Raw genomic sequence first — 21,894 nt, 5'->3', positions numbered from 1 at the left:
AGATAGGGAGGGAGGGCATAGGGTCAGATAGAGAGAGAGAGAGAGAGCATAGGGTCAGATAGGGAGGGAGGGCATAGGGTCAGATAGAGAGAGAGAGAGAGAGCATAGGGTCAGATAGGGAGGGAGGGCATAGGTTCAGATAGGGAGGGAGGGCATATGGTCACATAGGGAGGGAGGGCATAGGGTCAGATAGAGAGGGAGAGCATAGGGTCAGATAGAGAGAGAGAGAGAGCATAGAGTCAGATAGGGAGGGAGGGCATAGGGTCACATAGGGAGGGAGGGCATAGGGTCAGATAGAGAGGGAGAGCATAGGGTCAGATAGAGAGAGAGAGAGAGCATAGAGTCAGATAGGGAGGGAGGGCATAGGGTCAGATAGTGAGGGAGGGAGAGAGAGAGCATAGGGTCAGATAGAGAGGGAGAGCATAGGGTCAGATAGTGAGGGAGAGAGAGAGAGCATAGGGTCAGATATATAGAGAGAGAGCATAGGGTCAGATAGGGAGGGAGGGCATAGGGTCAGATAGAGAGGGAGAGCATAGGGTCAGATAGGGAGGGAGGGCATAGGGTCAGATAGAGAGGGAGAGCATAGGGTCAGATAGTGAGGGAGGGAGAGAAAGAGCATAGGGTCAGATAGTGAGGGAGGGAGAGAGAGAGCATAGGGTCAGATAGAGAGAGAGCATAGGGTCAGATAGGGAGGGAGGGCATAGGGTCAGATAGGGAGGGAGAGCATAGGGTCAGATAGTGAGGGAGGGAGAGCATAGGGTCAGATAGGGAGGGAGAGCATAGGGTCAGATAGTGAGGGAGGGAGAGCATAGGGTCAGATAGTGAGGGAGGGAGATCATAGGGTCAGATAGTGAGGGAGGGAGATCATAGGGTCAGATAGTGAGGGAGGGAGAGCATAGGGTCAGATAGAGAGAGAGGGAGAGCATAGGGTCAGATAGAGAGAGAGAGAGCATAGGGTCAGATAGGGAGGGCATAGGGTCAGATAGAGAGGGAGAGCATAGGGTCAGATAGTGAGGGAGGGAGAGCATAGGGTCAGATAGGGAGGGAGAGCATAGGGTCAGATAGTGAGGGAGGGAGAGCATAGGGTCAGATAGTGAGGGAGGGAGATCATAGGGTCAGATAGTGAGGGAGGGAGAGCATAGGGTCAGATAGGGAGGGAGAGCATAGGGTCAGATAGTGAGGGAGGGAGAGCATAGGGTCAGATAGTGAGGGAGGGAGATCATAGGGTCACATAGTGAGGGAGGGAGAGCATAGGGTCAGATAGTGAGGGAGGGAGAGCATAGGGTCAGATAGTGAGGGAGGGAGAGCATAGGGTCAGATAGTGAGGGAGGGAGAGCATAGGGTCAGATAGTGAGGGACGGAGAGCATAGGGTCAGATAGGGAGGGAGGGCATAGGGTCAGATAGTGAGGGAGGGAGATCATAGGGTCAGATAAGGAGGGAGGGCATAGGGTCAGAGAGGGAGGGAGAGCATAGGGTCAGATAGTGAGGGAGGGCATAGGGTCAGATAGGGAGGGAGAGCATAGGGTCAGATAGGGAGGGAGGGCATAGGGTCAGATAATGAGGGAGGGCATAGGGTCAGATAGGGAGGGAGGGCATAGGGTCAGATAGGGAGGGAGGGCATAGGGTCAGATAGTGAGGGAGGGCATAGGGTCAGATAGTTAGGGAGGGAGAGCAGAGGGTCAGATAGTGAGGGAGGGAGAGTATAGGGTCAGATAGTGAGGGAGGGAGAGTATAGGGTCAGATAGGGAGAGAGGGCATAGGGTCAGATAGGGAGAGAGCATAGGGTGAGATAGTGAGGGAGGGCATAGGGTCAGATAGAGAGAGAGAGAGCATATGGTCAAATACGGATGGAGAGCATAGGGTCAGATAGAGAGGAAGGGAGAGCATAGGGTCAGATAGGGAGGGAGAGCATAGGGTCAGATAGGGAGGGAGAGCATAGGGTCTGATAGAGAGGGAGGGGCACAGAGGGGGGAGCATTGGGTAATAGAGGGGGAGCATTGGGTAACAGAGGGGGGAGCATTGGGTAACAGAGGGGGGAGCATTGGGTAACAGAGGGGGGAGCATTGGGTAACAGAGGGGGGGGCATTGGGTAACAGAGGGGGGGGGCATTGGGTAACAGATGGGGGGGGCATTGGGTAACAGATGGGGGGGGCATTGGGTAACAGAGGGGGGGGGCATTGGGTAACAAAGGGGGGGGCATTGGGTAACAGAGGGGGGAGCATTGGGTAACAGAGGGGGGGCATTGGGTAACAGAGGGGGGGGCATTGGGTAACAGAGGGGGGGCATTGGGTAACAGAGGGGGGCATTGGGTAACAGGGGGGAGCCTGTAGACTGTTGCTTGCAGATTGCACCAGGTTGGTTTACTTGAGCGTGTCACTCACAGATTATACTCACTGTCTGTCATTATCCTGCTTTCCCTGCACTAATGTAGGAACTGATAAAATAGCACCACAAAGCTTCATATCTGACCTCTGTCACTCTGCAGAACCCGTATCAACAGCTGCATCAGACAGAATAAACTCAACCCGTTCCTCAAGAACCAGAATTAAGGTTTTGGCGCATAGAGTAACAGAATGGCGAATACAAGGACGCGGCTGGCTAAGCGCAGAGCGGCAGAGAGGATCTACGCACTAAACAAGAAGGTTTGTAACTTTTTTTGTGCTCTTCTAATCTGTTTCTGTGTTGTGATTGGTGAGAAGATCTTCAGTTGAGCTTATGAGGGAAACCGCAAATAGGCGTCTTGCTCAGACTGGCAGATGATGGCGACATTTAACCTCAGATGCATTACAGACACGATGATTTATTCGAAGCAAAGATTAGCCTGAGAATATTATGTAAAATGCGTTTTAAAAATGATTAGTTGTTTCAATATTGAAAAAAATAAGTATAACTTTTTATAGCCATTATCAATATCGAGGCATCACTGCAATACCCTGGAAGTGATCACAATCGCTTCCACTGCTTGAAACCCCTGAGGACGTGCAGGGTACGTCCTTGGTCATTAATGACCGTGTTTTGTAGGACGTACCCTGCACGTCCTTAGTCGTTAAGGGGTTAAGATCTGGACTCTAAATGATAAGCCCAGAAGTTACAGGGCTATAGGCTGGTGCTAAGTTGTGACTCTGTATTTTTTTCCAGGTCAATGCATTGATATTTTATTTAGGAACCAGGACAATAATACAAGTTCTGTGCTGGGGGCAAATGAATTGGTTTCCTGTGTAAAATGGCACTGAAGCCCTGAAAAAATCTACAGGGGACCTCTTTTATTCTCTGGGTCTCTACACTGTCTACAGTGACCATTGGCAGGGCGCATGCATTGTATATAATTCTGCATCTAATATCGTTTCCCAGCGTTGTGCTCTGACAATGACGTCTATAGGGTACTAGCTCTGTGTGTTTTTGTTTGTTGTTGTTTAATGGTTCCCAATAGTGACAGACGCACTCAACTGTGACAGAACAACAGCTGACAAGGCCAGTGCCACTCAGGGTGCAGTCTCTTTAGCACACTATGTATGTCACAAGGTCAGTGCTACTCAGGGTGCAGTCTCTTTAGCACACTATGTATGTCACAAGGTCAGTGCCACTCAGGGTGCAGTCTCTTTAGCACACTATGTATGTCACAAGGTCAGTGCTACTCAGGGTGCAGTCTCTTTAGCACACTATGTATGTCACAAGGTCAGTGCCACTCAGGGTGCAGTCTCTTTAGCACACTATGTATGTCACAAGGCCAGTGCTACTCAGGGTGCAGTCTCTTTAGCACACTATGTATGTCACAAGGTCAGTGCCACTCAGGGTGCAGTCTCTTTAGCACACTATGTATGTCACAAGGTCAGTGCCACTCAGGGTGCAGTCTCTTTAGCACACTATGTATGTCACAAGGTCAGTGCCACTCAGGGTGCAGTCTCTTTAGCACACTATGTATGTCACAAGGTCAGTGCCACTCAGGGTGCAGTCTCTTTAGCACACTATGTATGTCACAAGGTCAGTGCCACTCAGGGTGCAGTCTCTTTAGCACACTATGTATGTCACAAGGCCAGTGCCACTCAGGGTGCAGTCTCTTTAGCACACTATGTATGTCACAAGGTCAGTGCCACTCAGGGTGCAGTCTCTTTAGCACACTATGTATGTCACAAGGTCAGTGCCACTCAGGGTGCAGTCTCTTTAGCACACTATGTATGTCACAAGGTCAGTGCTACTCAGGGTGCAGTCTCTTTAGCACACTATGTATGTCACAAGGTCAGTGCCACTCAGGGTGCAGTCTCTTTAGCACACTATGTATGTCACAAGGTCAGTGCCACTCAGGGTGCAGTCTCTTTAGCACACTATGTATGTCACAAGGTCAGTGCTACTCAGGGTGCAGTCTCTTTAGCACACTATGTATGTCACAAGGTCAGTGCCACTCAGGGTGCAGTCTCTTTAGCACACTATGTATGTCACAAGGTCAGTGCCACTCAGGGTGCAGTCTCTTTAGCACACTATGTATGTCACAAGGCCAGTGCCACTCAGGGTGCAGTCTCTTTAGCACACTATGTATGTCACAAGGCCAGTGCCACTCAGGGTGCAGTCTCTTTAGCACACTATGTATGTCACAAGGTCAGTGCCACTCAGGGTGCAGTCTCTTTAGCACACTATGTATGTCACAAGGCCAGTGTCACTCAGGGTGCAGTCTCTTTAGCACACTATGTATGTCACAAGGCCAGTGTCACTCAGGGTGCAGTCTCTTTAGCACACTATGTATGTCACAAGGTCAGTGCTACTCAGGGTGCAGTCTCTTTAGCACACTATGTATGTCACAAGGTCAGGGCCACTCAGGGTGCAGTCTCTTTAGCACACTATGTATGTCACAAGGTCAGGGCCACTCAGGGTGCAGTCTCTTTAGCACACTATGTATGTCACAAGGCTCAGGGTGCAGTCTCTTTAGCACACTATGTATGTCATAAGGTCAGTGCCACTCAGGGTGCAGTCTCTTTAGCACACTATGTATGTCACAAGGTCAGTGCCACTCAGGGTGCAGTCTCTTTAGCACACTATGTATGTCACAAGGTCAGTGCCACTCAGGGTGCAGTCTCTTTAGCACACTATGTATGTCACAAGGTCAGTGCCACTCAGGGTGCAGTCTCTTTAGCACACTATGTATGTCACAAGGCCAGTGCCACTCAGGGTGCAGTCTCTTTAGCACACTATGTATGTCACAAGGCCAGTGCCACTCAGGGTGCAGTCTCTTTAGCACACTATGTATGTCACAAGGTCAGTGCCACTCAGGGTGCAGTCTCTTTAGCACACTATGCTTCTCACAAGGTCGGTGCCACTCAGGGTGCAGTCTCTTTAGCACACTATGTATGTCACAAGGTCAGTGCCACTCAGGGTGCAGTCTCTTTAGCACACTATGTATGTCACAAGGCCAGTGCCACTCAGGATGCAGTCTCTTTAGCACACTATGTATGTCACAAGGTCAGGGCCACTCAGGGTGCAGTCTCTTTAGCACACTATGTATGTCACAAGGCCAGTGCTACTCAGGGTGCAGTCTCTTTAGCACACTATGTATGTCACAAGGTCAGTGCCACTCAGGGTGCAGTCTTATTAGCACACTATGTATGTCACAAGGCCAGTGCTACTCAGGGTGCCGTCTCTTTAGCACACTATGCTTCTCACAAGGTCAGTGCCACTCACGGTGCAGTCTCTTTAGCACACTATGTATGTCACAAGGTCAGTGCCACTCAGGGTGCCGTCTCTTTAGCACACTATGCTTCTCACAAGGTCAGTGCCACTCAGGGTGCAGTCTCTTTAGCACACTATGTATGTCACAAGGTCAGTGCCACTCAGGGTGCAGTCTCTTTAGCACACTATGTATGTCACAAGGTCAGTGCCACTCAGGGTGCAGTCTCTTTAGCACACTATGTATGTCACAAGGCCAGTGCCACTCAGGGTGCAGTCTCTTTAGCACACTATGTATGTCACAAGGCCAGTGCCACTCAGGGTGCAGTCTCTTTAGCACACTATGTATGTCACAAGGTCAGTGCCACTCAGGGTGCAGTCTCTTTTAGCACACTTTGTATGTCACAAGGCCAGTGCCACTCAGGGTGCAGTCTCTTTAGCACACTATGTATGTCACAAGGTCAGTGCCACTCAGGGTGCAGTCTCTTTAGCACACTATGTATGTCACAAGGCCAGTGCCACTCAGGGTGCAGTCTCTTTAGCACACTATGTATGTCACAAGGCCAGTGCCACTCAGGGTGCAGTCTCTTTAGCACACTATGTATGTCACAAGGTCAGTGCCACTCAGGGTGCAGTCTCTTTTAGCACACTTTGTATGTCACAAGGCCAGTGCCACTCAGGGTGCAGTCTCTTTAGCACACTATGTATGTCACAAGGTCAGTGCTACTCAGGGTGTAGTCTCTTTAGCACACTATGTATGTCACAAGGCCAGTGCTACTCAGGGTGTAGTCTCTTTAGCACACTATGTATGTCACAAGGTCAGTGCCACTCAGGGTGCAGTCTCTTTAGCACACTATGTATGTCACAAGGTCAGTGCCACTCAGGGTGCAGTCTCTTTAGCACACTATGTATGTCACAAGGCCAGTGCCACTCAGGGTGCAGTCTCTTTAGCATACTATGTATGTCACAAGGTCAGTGCCACTCAGGGTGCAGTCTCTTTAGCACACTATGTATGTCACAAGGCCGGTGTCACTCAGGGTGCAGTCTCTGTAGCACACTATGTATGTCACAAGGTCAGTGCCACTCAGGGTGCAGTCTCTTTAGCACACTATGCTTCTCACAAGGTCAGTGCCACTCAGGGTGCAGTCTCTTTAGCACACTATGTATGTCACAAGGTCAGTGCCACTCAGGATGCAGTCTCTTTAGCACACTATGTATGTCACAAGGTCAGTGCCACTCAGGGGGCAGTCTCTTTAGCACACTATGTATGTCACAAGGTCAGTGCCACTCAGGGTGCAGTCTCTTTAGCACATTATGTATGTCACAAGGTCAGTGCCACTCAGGGTGCAGTCTCTTTAGCACACTATGTATGTCACAAGGTCAGTGTCACTCAGGGTGCAGTCTCTTTAGCACACTATGTATGTCACAAGGTCAGTGCCACTCAGGGTGCAGTCTCTTTAGCACACTATGTATGTCACAAGGTCAGTGCCACTCAGGGTGCAGTCTCTTTAGCACACTATGTATGTCACAAGGTCAGTGCTGCTCAGGGTGTGCAGTCTCTTTAGCACACTATGTATGTCACAAGGCTCAGGGTGCAGTCTCTTTAGCACACTATGTATGTCACAAGGCCAGTGCCACTCAGGGTGCAGTCTCTTTAGCACACTATGTATGTCACAAGGTCAGTGCCACTCAGGGTGCAGTCTCTTTAGCACACTATGTATGTCACAAGGTCAGTGCCACTCAGGGTGCAGTCTCTTTAGCACACTATGTATGTCACAAGGTCAGTGCCACTCAGGGTGCAGTCTCTTTAGCACACTATGTATGTCACAAGGCCAGTGCCACTCAGGGTGCAGTCTCTTTAGCACACTATGTATGTCACAAGGCCAGTGCCACTCAGGGTGCAGTCTCTTTAGCACACTATGTATGTCACAAGGTCAGTGCCACTCAGGGTGCAGTCTCTTTAGCACACTATGTATGTCACAAGGCCAGTGCTGCTCAGGGTGCAGTCTCTTTAGCACACTATGTATGTCACAAGGCCAGTGTCACTCAGGGTGCAGTCCCTTTAGCACACTATGTATGTCACAAGGCCAGTGCCACTCAGGGTGCCGTCACTTTAGCACACTATGTATCTCACAAGGCCAGTGTCACTCAGGGTGCAGTCTCTTTAGCACACTATGTATGTCACAAGGTCAGTGCCACTCAGGGTGCAGTCTCTTTAGCACACTATGTATGTCATAAGGCCAGTGCTGTTCAGGGTGCAGTCTCTTTAGCACACTATGTATGTCACAAGGCCAGTGCCACTCAGGGTGCCGTCACTTTAGCACACTATGTATCTCACAAGGCCAGTGTCACTCAGGGTGCAGTCTCTTTAGCACACTATGTATGTCACAAGGTCAGTGCCACTCAGGGTGCCGTCACTTTAGCACACTATGTATCTCACAAGGCCAGTGTCACTCAGGGTGCAGTCTCTTTAGCACACTATGTATGTCACAAGGTCAGTGCCACTCAGGGTGCAGTCTCTTTAGCACACTATGTATGTCATAAGGCCAGTGCTGTTCAGGGTGCAGTCTCTTTAGCACACTATGTATGTCACAAGGCCAGTGCCACTCAGGGTGCAGTCCCTTTAGCACACTATGTATGTCACAAGGCCAGTGCCACTCAGGGTGCAGTCTCTTTAGCACACTATGTATGTCACAAGGTCAGTGCCACTCAGGGTGCAGTCTCTTTAGCACACTATGTATGTCACAAGGTCAGTGCCACTCAGGGTGCAGTCTCTTTAGCACACTATGTATGTCACAAGGCCAGTGCCACTCAGGGTGCAGTCTCTTTAGCACACTATGTATGTCACAAGGCCAGTGTCACTCAGGGTGCAGTCTCTTTAGCACACTATGGCCTAGATTTGGAGTTCGGCGGTAGCCGTCAAAACCAGCGTTAGAGGCTCCTAACGCTGGTTTTGGCCGCACGCTGGTATTTGGAGTCAGTGATTAAAGGGTCTAACGCTCACTTTTCAGCCGCGACTTTTCCATACCGCAGATCCCCCTACGCCATTTGCGTAGCCTATCTTTTCAATGGGATCTTTCTAACGCCGGTATTTAGAGTCGTTTCTGCAGTGAGCGTTAGAGCTCTAACGACAAGATTCCAGCCGCCTGAAAATAGCAGGAGTTAAGAGCTTTCTGGCTAACGCCGGTTTATAAAGCTCTTAACTACTGTACCCTAAAGTACACTAACACCCATAAACTACCTATGTACCCCTAAACCGAGCTCCCCCCACATCGCCGCCACTCGATTAAAATTTTTAACCCCTAATCTGCCGACCGCCACCTACGTTATACTTATGTACCCCTAATCTGCTGCCCCTAACCCCGCCGACCCCTATATTATATTTCTTAACCCCTAACTTGCCCCCCACAACGTCGCCGCAAGCTACTTAAAATAATTAACCCCTAATCTTCCGACCGCAAATCGCCGCCACCTACGTTATCCCTATGTACCCCTAATCTGCTGCCCCTAACATCGCCGACCCCTATATTATATTTATTAACCCCTAATCTGCCCCCCTCAACGTCGCCAAGCGGACCGCACCGCTACTATAATAAAGTTATTAACCCCTAATCCGCCTCACTAACCCTATCATAAATAGTATTAACCCCTAATCTGCCCTCCCTAACATCGCCGACACCTACCTTCAATTATTAACCCCTAATCTGCCGACCGGAGCTCACCGCTATTCTAATAAATGGATTAACCCCTAAAGCTAAGTCTAACCCTAACACTAACACCCCCCTAAATTAAATATAATTTACATCTAACGAAATTAATTAACTCTTATTAAATAAATGATTCCTATTTAAAGCTAAATACTTACCTGTAAAATAAATCCTAATATAGCTACAATATAAATTATAATTATATTATAGCTATTTTAGGATTAATATTTATTTTACAGGCAACTTTGTATTTATTTTAACCAGGTACAATAGCTATTAAATAGTTAAGAACTATTTAATAGTTACCTAGTTAAAATAATTACAAATTTACCTGTAAAATAAATCCTAACCTAAGATATAATTAAACCTAACACTACCCTATCAATAAAATAATTAAATAAACTACCTACAATTACCTACAATTAACCTAACACTACACTATCAATAAATTAATTAAACACAATTGCTACAAATAAATACAATTAAATAAACTATCTAAAGTACAAAAAATAAAAAAGAACTAAGTTACAGAAAATAAAAAAATATTTACAAACATAAGAAAAATATTACAACAATTTTAAACTAATTACACCTACTCTAAGCCCCCTAATAAAATAACAAAGCCCCCCAAAATAAAAAATTCCCTACCCTATTCTAAATTAAAAAAGTTACAAGCTCTTTTACCTTACCAGCCCTGAACAGGGCCCTTTGCGGGGCATGCCCCAAGAATTTCAGCTCTTTTGCCTATCAGCCAATCGGAATTAAGGTAGGAATTTTCTGATTGGCTGATGGAATCAGCCAATCAGAATATAGTTCAATCCGATTGGCCGATCCAATCAGCCAATCAGATTGAGCTCGCATTCTATTGGCTGATCGGAACCGCCAATAGAATGCGAGCTCAATCTGATTGGCTGATTGGATCAGCCAATCGGATTGAACTTGATTCTGATTGGCTGATTCCATCAGCCAATCAGAAAATTCCTACCTTAATTCCGATTGGCTGATAGAATCCTATCAGCCAATCGGAATTCGAGGGACGCCATCTTGGATGACGTCCCTTAAAGGAACCGTCATTAGTCGGGAGACATCGGAAGAAGAGGATGGATCCGCGTCGCCTGCTTCAAGATGGACCCGCTCCGCACCGGATGGAAGAAGATCGAAGATGCCGCTTGGAGAAGATGTTTGCCGGTCCGGATGTCCTCTTCTTGCCGGATAGGAGGAAGACTTTGGAGCACCGGATTATGGATCGCCAACCCCCGCTTGGGTTGGATGAAGATCTTGGAGCCAGGACGGATCGGTGATACCTGGATGGTGAAGACAAGGTAGGAAGATCTTCAGGGGATTAGTGTTAGGTTTATTTAAGGGGGGTTTGGGTTAGATTAGGGGTATGTGGGTGGTGGGTTGTAATGTTGGGGGGGGGGGTATTGTATGTTTTTTTTTACAGGCAAAAGAGCTGAAATTCTTGGGGCATGCCCCGCAAAGGGCCCTGTTCAGGGCTGGTAAGGTAAAAGAGCTTGTAACTTTTTTAATTTAGAATAGGGTAGGGAATTTTTTATTTTGGGGGGCTTTGTTATTTTATTAGGGGGCTTAGAGTAGGTGTAATTAGTTTAAAATTGTTGTAATATTTTTCTTATGTTTGTAAATATTTTTTTATTTTCTGTAACTTAGTTCTTTTTTATTTTTTGTACTTTAGATAGTTTATTTAATTGTATTTATTTGTAGCAATTGTGTTTAATTAATTTATTGATAGTGTAGTGTTAGGTTAATTGTAGGTAATTGTAGGTAGTTTATTTAATTATTTTATTGATAGGGTAGTGTTAGGTTTAATTATAACTTAGGTTAGGATTTATTTTACAGGTAATTTGTTATTATTTTAACTAGGTAACTATTAAATAGTTCTTAACTATTTAATAGCTATTGTACCTGGTTAAAATAATTACAAAGTTGCCTGTAAAATAAATATTAATCCTAAAATAGCTATAATATAATTATAATTTATATTGTAGCTATATTAGGATTTATTTTACAGGTAAGTATTTAGCTTTAAATAGGAATAAGTTATTTAATAAGAGTTAATTTATTTCGTTAGATAAAAATTATATTTAACTTAGGGGGGTGTTAGTGTTAGGGTTAGACTTAGCTTTAGGGGTTAATACATTTATTAGAATAGCGGTGAGCTCCGGTCGGCAGATTAGGGGTTAATAATTGAAGGTAGGTGTCGGCGATGTTAGGGAGGGCAGATTAGGGGTTAATACTATTTATGATAGGGTTAGTGAGGCGGATTAGGGGTTAATAACTTTATTATAGTAGCGCTCAGGTCCGCTCGGCAGATTAGGGGTTAATAAGTGTAGGCAGGTGTCGGCGACGTTGTGGGGGGCAGGTTAGGGGTTAATAAATATAACATAGGGGTCGGCGATGTTAGGGCAGCAGATTAGGGGTACATAGGGATAACGTAGGTGGCAGCGTTTTACGGAGCGGCAGATTAGGGGTTAAAAGTGTAATGCAGGGGTCAGCGAGAGCGGGGGCGGCAGATTAGGGGTTAATAAGTGTAAGGTTAGGGGTGTTTAGACTCGGGGTACATGTTAGAGTGTTAGGTGCAGACGTAGGAAGTGTTTTCCCATAGGAAACAATGGGGCTGCGTTAGGAGCTGAACGCTGCTTTTTTGCAGGTGTTAGGTTTTTTTTCAGCTCAAACAGTCCCATTGTTTCCTATGGGAGAATCGTGCACGAGCACGTTTTTGAGGCCGGCCGCGTCCGTAAGCAACTCTGGTATCGAGAGTTGCATTTGCGGTAAAAATGCTCTACGCTCCTTTTTTGGAGCCTAACGCAGCATTTGTTTGAACTCTCGATACCAGAGTTAAATTTATGGTGCGGCCAGAAAAAAGCCCGCGGAGCGTTAACAGCCCTTTTACCGCCAAACTCCAAATCTAGGCCTTAGTATGTCACAAGGCCAGTGTCACTCAGTGTGCAGTCTCTTTAGCACACTATGTATGTCACAAGGCCAGTGTCACTCAGGGTGCAGTCTCTTTAGCACACTATGTATGTCACAAGGCCAGTGCCACTCAGGGTGCAGTCTCTTTAGCACACTATGTATGTCACAAGGCCAGTGCTGTTCAGGGTGCAGTCCCTTTAGCACACTATGTATGTCACAAGGCCAGTGCCACTCAGGGTGCAGTCTCTTTAGCACACTATGTATGTCACAAGGCCAGTGCTGTTCAGGGTGCAGTCCCTTTAGCACACTATGTATGTCACAAGGCCAGTGCCACTCAGGGTGCAGTCTCTTTAGCACACTATGCCTTTTTACAGAGAAAAATGATCCTGTTTTATATCAGTCTGACCCTTTTTGCACCAAGGATTTGTCAGATCTCAAATAATGAGTTTTTTTTTATAAATATCCTAATATAAAACAAGAAATATCTAAGTGTTTCAGTTCTTTTTGGTTTGTTTGACCTATACCTAGGTTCCTGTCGTTAAAGGGACATGAAACCCAATTTGTATCTTTCATGATTCAGATAGAGAATACAATTTTAAACAACATTCCAGATTACTTCAATTATTATTTGCTTCCTTCTGTTGTTATCCTTTGCAGAAAGGTTTATCTAGGAAAGCTCAGGAGCAGCACAGAATCTAGGTTCAAGCTGCTGATTGGTTGCTGCATATATATACTGATTGTCATTGGCTCACCCATGTATTCAGTCAGCAACCAGTAGTTTATTGCTGCTCATTCAACAAATGATACCAAGAGAATGAAGAAAAAATGATAATAGGAGTAAATTAGCAAATTGCTTAAAATTGCTGCTCTGTCTGAATCGTGAAATAAAAAAACATAATTTATGCTTACCTGATAAATTTATTTCTCTTGTAGTGTATCCAGTCCACAGATCATCCATTACTTGTGGGATATTCTCCTTCCCAACAGGAAGTTGCAAAAGGATCACCCACAGCAGAGCTGCTATATAGCTCCTCCCCTCACTGTCATATCCAGTCATTCGACCGAAACAAGACGAGAAAGGAGAAACCATAGGGTGCAGTGGTGACTGTAGTTTAATTAAAATTTAGACCTGCCTTAAAAGGACAGGGCGGGCCGTGGACTGGATACACTACAAGAGAAATAAATTTATCAGGTAAGCATAAATTATGTTTTCTCTTGTTAAGTGTATCCAGTCCACGGATCATCCATTACTTGTGGGATACCAATACCAAAGCTAAAGTACACGGATGATGGGAGGGACAAGGCAGGAACTTAAACGGAAGGAACCACTGCCTGTAGAACCTTTCTCCCAAAAACAGCCTCCGAAGAAGCAAAAGTGTCAAATTTGTAAAATTTTGAAAAGGTGTGAAGCGAAGACCAAGTCGCAGCCTTGCAAATCTGTTTAACAGAGGCCTCATTTTTAAAGGCCCAGGTGGAAGCCACAGCTCTAGTAGAATGAGCTGTAATCCTTTCAGGGGGCTGCTGTCCAGCAGTCTCATAGGCTAAGCGTATTATGCTCCGAAGCCAAAAGGAGAGAGAGGTTGCCGAAGCTTTTTGACCTCTCCTCTGTCCAGAGTAAACGACAAACAGGGCAGATGTTTGACGAAAATCTTTAGTAGCCTGTAAGTAGAACTTCAAGGCACGGACTACGTCCAGATTATGTAAAAGACGTTCCTTCTTTGAAGAAGGATTAGGACACAATGATGGAACAACAATCTCTTGATTGATATTCCTGTTAGAAACCACCTTAGGTAAAAACCCAGGTTTGGTACGCAGAACTACCTTGTCTGAATGAAAAATCAGATAAGGAGAATCACAATGTAAGGCAGATAACTCAGAGACTCTTCGAGCCGAGGAAATAGCCATCAAAAACAGAACTTTCCAAGAAAAAAGTTTAATATCAATGGAATGAAGGGGTTCAAACGGAACTCCCTGAAGAACTTTAAGAACCAAGTTTAAGCTCCACGGAGGAGCAACATTTTTAAACACAGGCTTAATCCTAACCAAAGCCTGACAAAATGCCTGGACGTCTGGAACTTCTGCCAGACGCTTGTGCAAAAGAATAGACAGAGCAGAGATCTGCCCTTTTAAAGAACTAGCTGATAAGCCTTTGTCCAAACCCTCTTGGAGAAAGGACAATATCCTAGGAATCCTAACCTTACTCCATGAGTAACTCTTGGATTTACACCAATAAAAGGTATTTACGCCATATCTTATGGTAGATTTTCCTGGTGACAAGCTTCCGAGCCTGTATTAAAGTATCAATGACTGACTCGGAGAAGCCACGCCTTGATAGAATCAAGTGTTCAATCTCCATGCAGTCAGTCTCAGAGAAATTAGATTAGGATGATTGAAAGGACCTTGTATTAGAAGGTCCTGCCTCAGAGGCAGAGTCCATGGTGGAAGAGATGACATGTCCACTAGGTCTGCATACCAGGTCCTGCGTAGCCACGCAGGCGCTATCAGAATCACCAATGCTCTCTCCTGTTTGATTTTGGCAATCAGTCGAGGGAGCAGAGGAAATGGTGGAAACACATAGGCCAGGTTGAAGAACCAAGGAGCTGCTAGAGCATCTATCAGCGTTGCTCCCGGGTCCCTGGACCTGGATCCGTAACAAGGAAGTTTGGCGTTCTGGCGAGACGCCATGAGATCCAGTTCTGGTTTGCCCCAACGAAGGACCAGTTGAGCAAACACCTCCGGATGGAGTTCCCACTCCCCCGGATGAAAAGTCTGACGACTTAGAAAATCCGCCTCCCAGTTCTCTACGCCTGGGATGTGGATCGCTGACAGGTGGCAAGAGTGAGACTCTGCCCAGCGAATTATCTTTGAGACTTCTAACATCGCTAGGGAACTCCTGGTTCCCCCTTGATGGTTGATGTAAGCAACAGTCGTGATGTTGTCCGACTGAAATCTGATGAACCTCAGTGTTGCTAACTGAGGCCAAGCTAGAAGAGCCTTGAATATTGCTCTTAACTCCAGAATATTTATTGGGAGGAGTTTCTCCTCCTGAGTCCACGATCCCTGAGCCTTCAGGGAGTTCCAGACTGCGCCCCAACCTAGAAGGCTGGTATCTGTTGTTACAATCGTCCAATCTGGCCTGCGAAAGGTCATACCCTTGGACAGATGGACCCGAGAAAGCCACCAGAGAAGAGAATCTCTGGTCTCTTGATCCAGATTTAGTAGAGGGGACAAATCTGAGCAATCCCCATTCCACTGACTTAGCATGCATAATTGCAGCGGTCTGAGATGCAGGCGCGCAAATGGCACTATGTCCATTGCCGCTACCATTAAGCCGATTACTTCCATGCACTGAGCCACTGACGGGCGTGGAATGGAATGAAGGACACGGCAAGCATTTAGAAGTTTTGATAACCTGGACTCCGTCAGGTAAATTTTCATCTCTACAGAATCTATAAGAGTCCCCAGGAAGGAGACTCTTGTGAGTGGTGATAGAGAACTCTTTTCCACGTTCACTTTCCACCCATGCGACCTCAGAAATGCCAGAACTATCTCTGTATGAGACTTGGCAATTTGAAAGCTTGACGCCTGTATCAGGATGTCGTCTAGATACGGAGCCATCGCTATGCCTCGCGGTCTTAGAACCGCCAGAAGTGAGCCCAGAACCTTTGTAAAAATTCTCGGGGCAGTAGCTAACCCGAAGGGAAGAGCTACAAATTGGTAATGCCTGTCTAGAAAGGCAAACCTTAGGAACCGATGATGATCTTTGTGAATCGGTATGTGAAGGTAAGCATCCTTTAAGTCCACTGTGGTCATGTACTGACCCTCTTGGATCATGGGTAGGATGGTCCGAATAGTTTCCATTTTGAATGATGGAACTCTTAGGAATTTGTTTAAGATCTTTAGATCCAAGATTGGTCTGAAGGTTCCCTCTTTCTTGGGAACCACAAACAGATTTGAATAAAAGCCCTGTCCTTGTTCCGTCCGCGGAACTGGATGGATCACTCCCATTACTATGAGGTTCTGCACACAGCTTAGGAATGCCTCTTTCTTTATCAGGTTTTCTGATAACCTTGAAAGATGAAATCTCCCTTGTGGAGGAGAAGCTTTGAAGTCCAGAAGATATCCCTGAGATATGATCTCCAACGCCCAGGGATCCTGAACATCTCTTGCCCACGCCTGGGCGAAGAGAGAAAGTCTGCCCCCCACTAGATCCGTTTCCGGATAGGGGGCCATTCCTTCATGCTGTCTTGGGGGCAGCAGCAGGCTTTCTGGTCTGCTTGCCCTTGTTCCAGGACTGGTTAGGTTTCCAGGCCTGTCTGGAATGAGCAACAGTTCCCTCTTGTTTTGAAGCGGAGGAAGTTGATGCTGCTCCTGCCTTGAAATTTCGAAAGGCACGAAAATTAGACTGTTTGGCCTTTGATTTGGCCCTGTCCTGAGGAAGGGTATGACCCTTACCTCCAGTAATGTCAGCAATAATTTCTTTCAAGCCAGGCCCGAATAAGGTCTGCCCCTTGAAAGGAATGTTAAGTAATTTAGACTTAGAAGTCACGTCAGCTGACCAGGATTTAAGCCATATCGCCCTACGCGCCTGGATGGCGAATCCGGAATTCTTAGCCGTTAGTTTAGTCAAATGAACAATGGCATCAGAAACAAATGAGTTAGCTAGCTTAAGCGATCTAAGCTTGTCAATAATTTCATCCAATGGAGCTGTATGAATGGCCTCTTCCAGGGCCTCAAACCAGAATGCCGCCGCAGCAGTGACAGGCGCAATGCATGCAAGGGGCTGTAAAATAAAACCTTGTTGAATAAACATTTTCTTAAGGTAACCCTCCAATTTTTTATCCATTGGATCTGAAAAAGCACAACTGTCCTCAACCGGGATAGTGGTGCGCTTTGCTAAAGTAGAAACTGCTCCCTCCACCTTAGGGACCGTCTGCCATAAGTCCCGTGTAGTGGCGTCTATTGGGAACATTTTTCTAAATATAGGAGGTGGGGAAAAGGGCACACCGGGTCTATCCCACTCCTTGCTAATAATTTCTGTAAGCCTTTTAGGTATAGGGAAAACATCAGTACACACCGGCACCGCATAGTATCTATCCAGCCTACACAATTTCTCTGGAATTGCAACTGTGTTACAGTCATTCAGAGCAGCTAATACCTCCCCAAGCAATACACAGAGGTTCTCAAGCTTAAATTTAAAATTAGAAATCTCTGAATCAGGTTTCCCCGAGTCAGAGACGTCACCCACAGAATGAAGCTCACCGTCCTCATGTTCTGCATACTGTGACGCAGTATCAGACATGGCTCTTACAGCACCTGCGCGCTCTGCATCTCTCCTAATCCCAGAGCTATCGCGCTTGCCTCTGAAATCAGGCAATCTAGATAATACCTCTGACAGGTTATTATTCATGATTGCAGCCATGTCCTGCAAGGTAATCGCTATGGGCGTCCCTGATGTACTTGGCGCCATACTAGCGTGCGTCCCCTGAGCGAGAGGCGAAGGTTCTGACACATGGGGAGAGTTAGTCGGCATAACTTCCCCCTCGACAGAATCCTCTGGTGATAATTCTTTTATAGATAAAGACTGATCTTTATTATTTAAAGTGAAATCAATACATTTAGTACACAATCTCCTATGGGGCTCCACCATGGCTTTCAAACATAATGAACAAGGAGTTTCCTCTATGTCAGACATGTTTAAACAGACTAGCAATGACACTAGCAAGCTTGGAAAACACTTTAAAACAAGTTTACAAGCAATATAAGAAACGCTACTGCGCCTTTAAGAAACACAAAATTTGCCCAAATTTGAAATAACAGTGAAAAAAAGCAGTTACACTAACGAAATTTTCACAGTGTATGTAATAAGTTAGCAGAGCATTGCACCCACTTGCAAATGGATGATTAACCCCTTAATACCAAAAACAGAATAACAATTGACAAAAAACGTTTTTAAACAGTCACAACAACTGCCACAGCTCTACTGTGGCTTTTTACCTCCCTCAATACGACTTTTGAAGCCTTTTGAGCCCTCCAGAGAAGTCCTGGATCATGCAGGAAGAAGCTGGATGTCTGTGTCTGTATTTTTTTCTGTGCCAAAAAACTCCAAAATAGGCCCCTCCCACTCATATTACAACAGTGGGAAGCCTCATGGAACTGTTTCTAGGCAGAATTCAAGCCAGCCATGTGGAAAAAACTAGGCCCCAATAAGTTTTATCACCAAACATATGTTAAAAACGATTAAACATGCCAGCAAACGTTTTAAAATACATTTTTATAAGAGTATGTATCTTTATTAATAAGCCTGATACCAGTCGCTATCACTGCATTTAAGGCTTTACTTACATTACTTCGGTATCAGCAGCATTTTATAGCAAATTCCATCCCTAGAAAAATATTTTAACTGCAAATACCTTTTTTGCAGGAAAACCTGCTCGCCATTCCCCCTTTGAAGTACCTCACTCCTCAGAATATGTGAGAACAGCAAATGGATCTTAGTTACTTCTGCTAAGATCATAGGAAACGCAGGCAGATTCTTCTTCTAAATACTGCCTGAGATAAACAGTACACTCCGGTACCATTTAAAAATAACAAACTTTTGATTGAAGAAATAAACTAAGTATAAAACACCACAGTCCTCTCACGACCTCCATCTATGTTGAGGGTTGCAAGAGAATGACTGGATATGACAGTGAGGGGAGGAGCTATATAGCAGCTCTGCTGTGGGTGATCCTCTTGCAACTTCCTGTTGGGAAGGAGAATATCCCACAAGTAATGGATGATCCGTGGACTGGATACACTTAACAAGAGAAATGTGGGTTTCATGTCCCTTTAATACTTTTTTTTCTTGTTTATTTTTAGGTAAAACCTGAGTTTGATGAAGTTGCAGTTTATTTCTCAAGAGAGGAGTGGGGAATTTTACAAACGGAACAGAAGGAACTTTACAAGGACGTAATGATGGAAAATTACCGGAACCTCAGATCTCTTGGTAAGAACAATTGTAAGAGATCATTTCATGTGAAGATGCTAAAAAATACTAAACCACAGTTTTTTTTCATGATTCAGATAGAGGAGCAAGTTTAAGCAACTTTCTAATTTACTGCTATTATCATTTTTTCTTCGTTCCTTTGCTATCTTTATTTAAAAAGCAGGAATGTATAGCTTAATAGCCGGCCCATTTTTTGTTTCAGAACCTGGGTTACGCTTGCTTATTGGTTTGCTAAATGTAGCCACCAACAAGCAAGCTCTATCCATTGTGCTGAACCTAAAATGGGCCGGCTCCTAAGCTTACATTCCTACTTATTAAATAGATAGCAAGAGAACAAAGAAAAAATGATAATAGGAGTAAATTAGAAAGTTGCTTAAAATTGCATGCTCTATCTGAATCATGAAAGAAAAAAATTGGGTTTAGTGTCCCTTTAACTACACATGCCAGGTAGAATATATCGGTACCAGGTAACAGGCACATACATTGTATGTTAAACTTCTAACAAACATATCAAATAACACTAATTGTAAATAAACAGAAAGGCCATGCTTGTACACAAAGATATTCATAGGGACATAACGCTGATATATACAGCAGCTGTGTTTGTACATAAATATATTCATAGGGACATAACGCTGATATATACAGCAGCTGTGTTTGTACATAAAGATATTCATAGGGACATAACGCTGATATATACAGCAGCTGTGTTTGTACATAAAGATATTCATAGGGACATAACGCTGATATATACAGCAGCTGTGTTTGTACACAAAGATATTCATAGGGACATAACGCTGATATATACAGCAGCTGTGTTTGTACACAAAGATATTCATAGGGACATAACGCTGATATATACAGCAGCTGTGTTTGTACATAAAGATATTCATAGGGACATAACGCTGATATATACAGCAGCTGTGTTTGTACACAAAGATATTCATAGGGACATAACGCTGATATATACAGCAGCTGTGTTTGTACATAAAGATATTCATAGGGACATAACGCTGATATATACAGCAGCTGTGTTTGTACACAAAGATATTCATAGGGACATAACGCTGATATATACAGCAGCTGTGTTTGTACACAAAGATATTCATAGGGACATAACGCTGATATATACAGCAGCTGTGTTTGTACATAAAGATATTCATAGGGACATAACGCTGATATATACAGCAGCTGTGTTTGTACACAGAGATATTAATAGGGACATAACGCTGATATATACAGCAGCTGTGTTTGTACATAAAGATATTCATAGGGACATAACGCTGATATATACAGCAGCTGTGTTTGTACACAAAGATATTCATAGGGACATAACGCTGATATATACAGCAGCTGTGTTTGTACATAAAGATATTCATAGGGACATAACGCTGATATATACAGCAGCTGTGTTTGTACATAAAGATATTCATAGGGACATAACACTGATATATACAGCAGCTGTGTTTGTACATAAAGATATTCATAGGGACATAACGCTGATATATACAGCAGCTGTGTTTGTACATAAAGATATTCATAGGGACATAACGCTGATATATACAGCAGCTGTGTTTGTACATAAAGATATTCATAGGGACATAACGCTGATATATACAGCAGCTGTGTTTGTACATAAAGATATTCATAGGGACATAACGCTGATATATACAGCAGCTGTGTGTGTGCACAAAGATATTCATAGGGACATAACGCTGATATATACAGCAGCTGTGTTTGTGCACAAAGATATTCATAGGGACATAACGCTGATATATACAGCAGCTGTGTTTGTACACAGAGATATTCATAGGGACATAACGCTGATATATACAGCAGCTGTGTTTGTACACAAAGATATTCATAGGGACATAACGCTGATATATACAGCAGCTGTGTTTGTACACAAAGATATTCATAGGGACATAACGCTGATATATACAGCAGCTGTGTTTGTGCACAAAGATATTCATAGGGACATAACGCTGATATATACAGCAGCTGTGTTTGTACACAAAGATATTCATAGGGACATAACGCTGATATATACAGCAGCTGTGTGTGTGCACAAAGATATTCATAGGGACATAACGCTGATATATACAGCAGCTGTGTTTGTACACAAAGATATTCATAGGGACATAACGCTGATATATACAGCAGCTGTGTGTGTGCACAAAGATATTCATAGGGACATAACGCTGATATATACAGCAGCTGTGTGTGTGCACAAAGATATTCATAGGGACATAACGCTGATATATACAGCAGCTGTGTTTGTACACAAAGATATTCATAGGGACATAACGCTGATATATACAGCAGCTGTGTGTGTGCACAAAGATATTCATAGGGACATAACGCTGATATATACAGCAGCTGTGTTTGTACACAAAGATAAGCTGTTCCATAGGGACATAACGCTGATATATACAGCAGCTGTGTTTGTACACAAAGATATTCATAGGGACATAACGCTGATATATACAGCAGCTGTGTTTGTACACAAAGATATTCATAGGGACATAACGCTGATATATACAGCAGCTGTGTTTGTACACAAAGATATTCATAGGGACATAACGCTGATATATACAGCAGCTGTGTTTGTA

The 21,894-nt window shown here is 44.6% G+C and overlaps 1 protein-coding gene across 1 annotated transcript in view; it reads left to right on the top strand.

The window, feature by feature from the left end:
• LOC128635625 (zinc finger protein 432) overlaps positions 1 to 21,894 on the top strand; it is a 134,645-nt gene that overhangs the window by 317 nt on the left and 112,434 nt on the right. The window contains exons 2-3 of the mRNA XM_053688697.1: positions 2,487 to 2,643; positions 19,156 to 19,282. The gene's annotated coding sequence lies outside the window, so the exon portion shown is untranslated. The remainder of the gene's footprint in view (positions 1 to 2,486; positions 2,644 to 19,155; positions 19,283 to 21,894) is intronic.

Source organism: Bombina bombina, chromosome 7 (genome assembly GCF_027579735.1).
Source record: "Bombina bombina isolate aBomBom1 chromosome 7, aBomBom1.pri, whole genome shotgun sequence".
In the NCBI taxonomy this organism is placed as follows: domain Eukaryota; kingdom Metazoa; phylum Chordata; class Amphibia; order Anura; family Bombinatoridae; genus Bombina; species Bombina bombina.
Note: the sequence above shows the minus strand (reverse complement) of the source record. Positions and strands in the feature narration are given on the sequence as shown.